Source organism: Oncorhynchus mykiss, chromosome 27, assembly GCF_057628025.1.
Source record: "Oncorhynchus mykiss isolate SJ-2025 chromosome 27, ASM5762802v1, whole genome shotgun sequence".
NCBI classification, from domain to species: Eukaryota; Metazoa; Chordata; class Actinopteri; order Salmoniformes; family Salmonidae; genus Oncorhynchus; species Oncorhynchus mykiss.
Genome location: NC_143048.1, coordinates 44,656,022 through 44,662,500, shown reverse-complemented (window position 1 = coordinate 44,662,500; position 6,479 = coordinate 44,656,022). Strand labels below are relative to the sequence as shown.

Sequence of the window (6,479 nt, the reverse complement as noted above, 5' to 3'; positions counted from 1 at the left end):
GAAACCTTCTTTCCATATCGATATTACGACAGTCATTAGGATACTGACGATGCTCCGGCAGTTTTAAATGAATAGGACGCAGACCGTTATACAACTGTTGTTACAATCAAATCCATCTTTATTTTTTTTTGTACAGCTGTTTGCATGCTACGCTTTTCCTTCTTCTTCTTCTTCTGATTTGTTCATAATTATACCGTAAAAGACTATCAGAAAATGATAACACCTCACATTAAATTGCACGTATACCTGTGTAGTGACTGTCGTTTCGCTATAACAACAGGTGTTAAGAGACTATGCCTGAGGCACTCAGCCCCACAGTCACGGAGCAAAAAAAAAAGCATAGGTGTACATTGCTTCATTTGCCCTCGGTTTAAAAACTGGATGGTCAGTTGGAACTATTAATATGAATGTCAGAGGTTGTTGTTTGGAGATAAATGTACAATACAGACGTGTCCACCAAACAGCTAGCAGTGTGTCACTGGGGGTGTCTACCAAACAGCTAGCAGTGTGTCACTGGGGGGTGTCTACCAAACAGCTAGCAGTGTGTCACTGGGGGTGTCTACCAAACAGCTAGCAGTGTGTCACTGGGGGGTGTCTACCAAACAGCTAGCAGTGTGTCACTGGGGGGTGTCTACCAAACAGCTAGCAGTGTGTCACTGGGGGTGTCTACCAAACAGCTAGCTGTGTGTCACTGGGGGGTGTCTACCAAACAGCTAGCAGTGTGTCACTGGGGGTGTCTACCAAACAGCTAGCAGTGTGTCACTGGGGGTGTCTACCAAACAGCTAGCAGTGTGTCACTGGGGGGTGTCTACCAAACAGCTAGCAGTGTGTCACTGGGGGTGTCTACCAAACAGCTAGCAGTGTGTCACTGGGGGGTGTCTACCAAACAGCTAGCAGTGTGTCACTGGGGGTGTCTACCAAACAGCTAGCAGTGTGTCACTGGGGGTGTCTACCAAACAGCTAGCTGTGTGTCACTGGGGGGTGTCTACCAAACAGCTAGCAGTGTGTCACTGGGGGTGTCTACCAAACAGCTAGCAGTGTGTCACTGGGGGTGTCTACCAAACAGCTAGCAGTGTGTCACTGGGGGTGTCTACCAAACAGCTAGCAGTGTGTCACTGGGGGGTGTCTACCAAACAGCTAGCAGTGTGTCACTGGGGGTGTCTACCAAACAGCTAGCAGTGTGCCACTGGGGGTGTCTACCAAACAGCTAGCAGTGTGTCACTGGGGGTGTCTACCAAACAGCTAGCAGTGTGTCACTGGGGGTGTCTACCAAACAGCTAGCAGTGTGTCACTGGGGGTGTCTACCAAACAGCTAGCAGTGTGTCACTGGGGGTGTCTACCAAACAGCTAGCAGTGTGCCACTGGGGGTGTCTACCAAACAGCTAGCAGTGTGTCACTGGGGGTGTCTACCAAACAGCTAGCAGTGTGTCACTGGGGGTGTCTACCAAACAGCTAGCAGTGTGTCACTGGGGGTGTCTACCAAACAGCTAGCAGTGTGTCACTGGGGGTGTCTACCAAACAGCTAGCAGTGTGTCACTGGGGGTGTCTACCAAACAGCTAGCAGTGTGTCACTGGGGGGTGTCTACCAAACAGCTAGCAGTGTGTCACTGGGGGTGTCTACCAAACAGCTAGCAGTGTGTCACTGGGGGTGTCTACCAAACAGCTAGCAGTGTGTCACTGGGGGTGTCTACCAAACAGCTAGCAGTGTGTCACTGGGGGGTGTCTACCAAACAGCTAGCAGTGTGTCACTGGGGGTGTCTACCAAACAGCTAGCAGCGTGCCACTGGGGGTGTCTACCAAACAGCTAGCAGTGTGTCACTGGGGGTGTCTACCAAACAGCTAGCAGTGTGTCACTGGGGGTGTCTACCAAACAGCTAGCAGTGTGTCACTGGGGGGTGTCTACCAAACAGCTAGCAGTGTGCCACTGGGGGTGTCTACCAAACAGCTAGCAGTGTGTCACTGGGGGTGTCTACCAAACAGCTAGCAGCGTGTCACTGGGGGTGTCTACCAAACAGCTAGCAGTGTGTCACTGGGGGTGTCTACCAAACAGCTAGCAGTGTGTCACTGGGGGTGTCTACAAAACAGCTAGCAGTGTGTCACTGGGGGGTGTCTACCAAACAGCTAGCAGTGTGTCACTGGGGGTGTCTACCAAACAGCTAGCAGTGTGTCACTGGGGGGTGTCTACCAAACAGCTAGCAGTGTGCCACTGGGGGTGTCTACCAAACAGCTAGCAGTGTGCCACTGGGGGTGTCTACCAAACAGCTAGCAGTGTGCCACTGGGACACAAGACTGTCTGGCTGTAGCACGAGACGCGTGTCATAACAAGCTTCCCAACACACAGACCAGGCGGTCAGCGAAAGGACTGTGTGATGTACCTGTGGGGTACTGGGACACACACTCAGACACAGACACGGGGACGTGGTGACAGCAGCATGGTGCTCTGGGCTCTAGTCTTTGAACGTTGCCTGTGGGTTATATTCACTGGTGTTTTAATTATTATTATTTTTTAAATGGCATAGATGAATAGTTAATGTTTCCTGTCGATGATAAAGCTTTCATAAAACAAACTGCCCTTCTGTGCGTCAAAGACAAGCTTGTTTGAGGAATGTGTGCCGATGTCTGTAGTGATGCAGTGATGCATGCCATATGACTGCCTATGTATAGGATTTACACGTACAGAGTTTTCCGGGCACTGTCAAAGGAGAGGCTCCATTGAGCTTGCTTTTTTTTTACTCCAGAACTAGGCTTGATCTGTGTTCGAGAAAACGCTACCTAGAAGTTTGTTTTGTTGAGTTCATTTATTGACACCGATGAAGACAATCTTGTGGAAGTCTCTCCTTCTGTGTAGCCTAACGATTGTATTGGCCAGACAGACTAGTCAAGATCAATTTGCCAACATGGGAGACACTGAAATGTCACTTTGTGTAGCCAAACGATTGTATTGCCCAGACAGACTGGTCACTGTGTAGCCTAACGATTGTATTGGCCAGACAGACTGGTCACTGTGTAGCCTAACGATTGTATTGGCCAGACAGACTGGTCTGAAATGTCACTGGGTAACCTAACGATTTTATTGGCCAGACAAACTGGTCACTGTGTAGCCTAACGATTGTATTGGCCAGACAGACTGGTCACTGTGTAGCCTAACGATTGTATTGGCCAGACAGACTGGTCACTGTGTAGCCTACAGATTGTGTTGGCCAGACAGACTGGTCACTGTGTAGCCTACAGATTGTGTTGGCCAGACAGACTGGTCACTGTGTAGCCTACAGATTGTGTTGGCCAGACAGGCTGGTCACTGTGTAGCCTACAGATTGTGTTGGCCAGACAGGCTGGTCACTGTGTAGCGACAGATTGTGTTGGCCAGACAGGCTGGTCACTGTGTAGCCTACAGATTGTGTTGGCCAGACAGGCTGGTCACTGTGTAGCCTACAGATTGTGTTGGCCAGACAGACTGGTCACTGTGTAGCCTACAGATTGTGTTGGCCAGACAGACTGGTCACTGTGTAGCCTACAGATTGTGTTGGCCAGACAGACTGGTCACTTTGTAGCCTACAGATTGTGTTGGCCAGACAGACTGGTCACTGTGTAGCCTACAGATTGTGTTGGCCAGACAGACTGGTCACTGTGTAGCCTACAGATTGTGTTGGCCAGACAGACTGGTCACTGTGTAGCCTACAGATTGTGTTGGCCAGACAGACTGGTCACTGTGTAGCCTACAGATTGTGTTGGCCAGACAGACTGGTCACTGTGTAGCCTACAGATTGTGTTGGCCAGACAGGCTGGTCACTTTGTAGCTTATTCTAAAATGTATTAAATATTTTTTCCCCCCTCATCAATCTACAGACAGTACCCCATAATGACAAAGCGAAAACGGGTTTTTCGAAATTTTAGCAAATGTATTAAAAATATAAAACAGAAATTCCTTATATACATTAGTATTCAGACCCTTTACTATGAGACTCCAAATTGAGCTGGGGTGGATCCTGTTTCCATCGCTATTTTTCAGATGTTGCCTTACCAGAGTTACACAGTAATAGCGTCACTGCTATTAGCTTCACGACATACATACTATGGAACGCCGTTTGGGTCTTTGCGTGTCAAAAAAGATACAGTAGCACTGTCAAAGCTGTACAAAGAAGTCTGCAAACACCAGCCACGAACAATGTGTTTACAATACCGCGTTGGTAATAAAGCATCATTTGTGTTCGTCCGCAACTTCTGGGGTAGCTAGCTTTAGCTTGGTAACGTTACCTAGCCAGCACCAGTCAAAGCTGTACAAAGAAGTCTGCAAACAAGCAAACACCGGCCACTAACAATGTGTTTACAATACCGCATTGGTAATAAAGCATCATTTGTTCGTCCGCAACTTCTGGGGCAGCTAGCTTTGACTTGGTAATGTTACCTAGCCAGCACTGCAGTCATTTTCATTACTCTTAGTAATCGTTTAGGAATCCTTGTGAGTAAGCATTAGCTCGGTTACCACTTGTTTTGCTCGCCTATTGAAATTGAGCTTCAGTTAATGAAAATAAATAGCTAGCCAGCTACTTAACCCTGTTGCCCAAAGCTAATGTTATAAGCAGCCAGCTAGCTTCATCTGGCTAGTAAGGCTCGACCTGACCGGGTTATGAGTTGTGAAGCTATCCACAATAAGCATTATGCACAATAGTGGAATTTGTGGTTTGACTTCAAAATAAAAGTATGTCATTGACAGTGGTGCAAATTACTACGGGTAGTAGATTATGCCATACTTTTATTTTGAATAGATGAGGACACCTAGCTATATAGTTAGCTAGCCATAGTTTGCTATGTTTTTTGGGGAAGAACATTGTTTGCATCCATGAGCTAACGTAAACTCGTAAAATCGAGGGTGTGAACTAGATTTCTATTCAAGTGTTGATTGACGTGGTAATGACTCTATAGTATTGGAGAAAAGTTGAAATAACGGACCCTCCGTTACATCGGGACGTGTCATGTCGTAATGTACAACACGCATAAAGCAACTATTTCTGTCTTACAATCTCTCTCCACCAGGTGTAGCACTTCTCTCATCCTTTAGAAACAGGAAATGGACAGTGACGGGGGTAAGGGGGGGATACCTAGTCATTCTCAAAGCCGCTGTTTACTTCTAAGATCACTTTAGCATCGCCCTAAAAACCCGATTCAAATTTGACACAAACCTTCAAATAGGTCTGTAATTACACATTATATAAACTCTTTATAGTGTTTTATTTACATTTTAGAGGCGATAAGGTGATAAGTTGGGCAGATCGAGTGATAAAAAGCCATTTTGTCACACGACATCTCTCCTTCTCACTATCACGCATTAGTTTCGCTTCCCCACCCGCCATTTTTAAAAAGACCCGACGGGGCTCATTGCCTTGTTGAATTATGCAGAAACTGGCAGCGTTTAGGTCATGTAATTGATTCTGTTGGAAAGGGGAGAAATTGTGCTTTACTATGGTATTGACATTACAGTTGATCTGGAAGTATTACGTTTTTGGGGCGCTAAAATAAGGGCAATTGTACGGACCAAGGCGATGTATGAGTTTACGTTAGCTAGCTTTTTTTATGACCAGCACTGTAGGTGCACAAGACAACTTTACCAGCATCGTTGCATACTTATCGATGAATCGTTGCGACATAGGAAATACGAGTGATAGTGTAATCAATGTGTAATAACTATGTTAAAAAATGTATGAACGCAAGGCTGTAATCGCTGCCAAAGGTGCTTCAACAAAGTCCAGAGTAAAGGTTCTGAATACTTATGTAAATGTGATATTTCAGTTTTTTATTTTTAAAGCAAAAAAAAATTGAAAAACTGTTTATGCTTTGTCATTATGGAATGTTGTGTGTAGATTGAGGGTCATTTTTTTTCTCATTTAGTCCATTTTAGAATAAGCTGTAACGTAAGAAAATGTGGGAAAAGTCTAGGGGTCTGAATCCGTTCCACTGTATAGTGTATTACTTTTCCCCAGGGCCCAGAGGCAGAGTGCTTTTCCCCAGGGCCCAGAGGCAGAGTGCTTTTCCCCAGGGCCCAGAGGCAGAGTACTTTTCCCCAGGGCCCAGAGGCAGAGTGCTTTTCACCAGGGCCCAGAGGCAGAGTGCTTTTCACCAGGGCCCAGAGGCAGAGTACTTTTCCCCAGGGCCCAGAGGCAGAGTACTTTTCTCCAGGGCCCAGAGGCAGAGTGCTTTTCCCCAGGGCCCAGAGGCAGAGTACTTTTCCCCAGGGCCCAGAGGCAGAGTACTTTTCTCCAGGGCCCAGAGGCAGAGTGCTTTTCCCCAGGGCCCAGAGGCAGAGTACTTTTCCCCAGGGCCCAGAGGCAGAGTGCTTTTCACCAGGGCCCAGAGGCAGAGTGCTTTTCCCCAGGGCCCAGAGGCAGAGTGCCATAGGGAATGACATGCCATTTGGGATGCAGACAGGGTACGAGGAGAGACAACGCTTGGATTATTTTGGTGAGGTAAGTTCCTGACCTACA

General features: G+C 47.1%; 1 protein-coding gene and 1 long non-coding RNA gene across 3 annotated transcripts in view; both read left to right on the top strand.

Annotated features, from left to right (window-relative positions):
* LOC149971325 (uncharacterized) overlaps positions 1–6,479 on the top strand; it is a 381,039-nt gene that overhangs the window by 127,775 nt on the left and 246,785 nt on the right. The gene's annotated exons all lie outside the window — the stretch shown is intronic.
* LOC110519585 (small G protein signaling modulator 2) overlaps positions 1–6,479 on the top strand; it is a 238,621-nt gene that overhangs the window by 1,049 nt on the left and 231,093 nt on the right. The gene's annotated exons all lie outside the window — the stretch shown is intronic.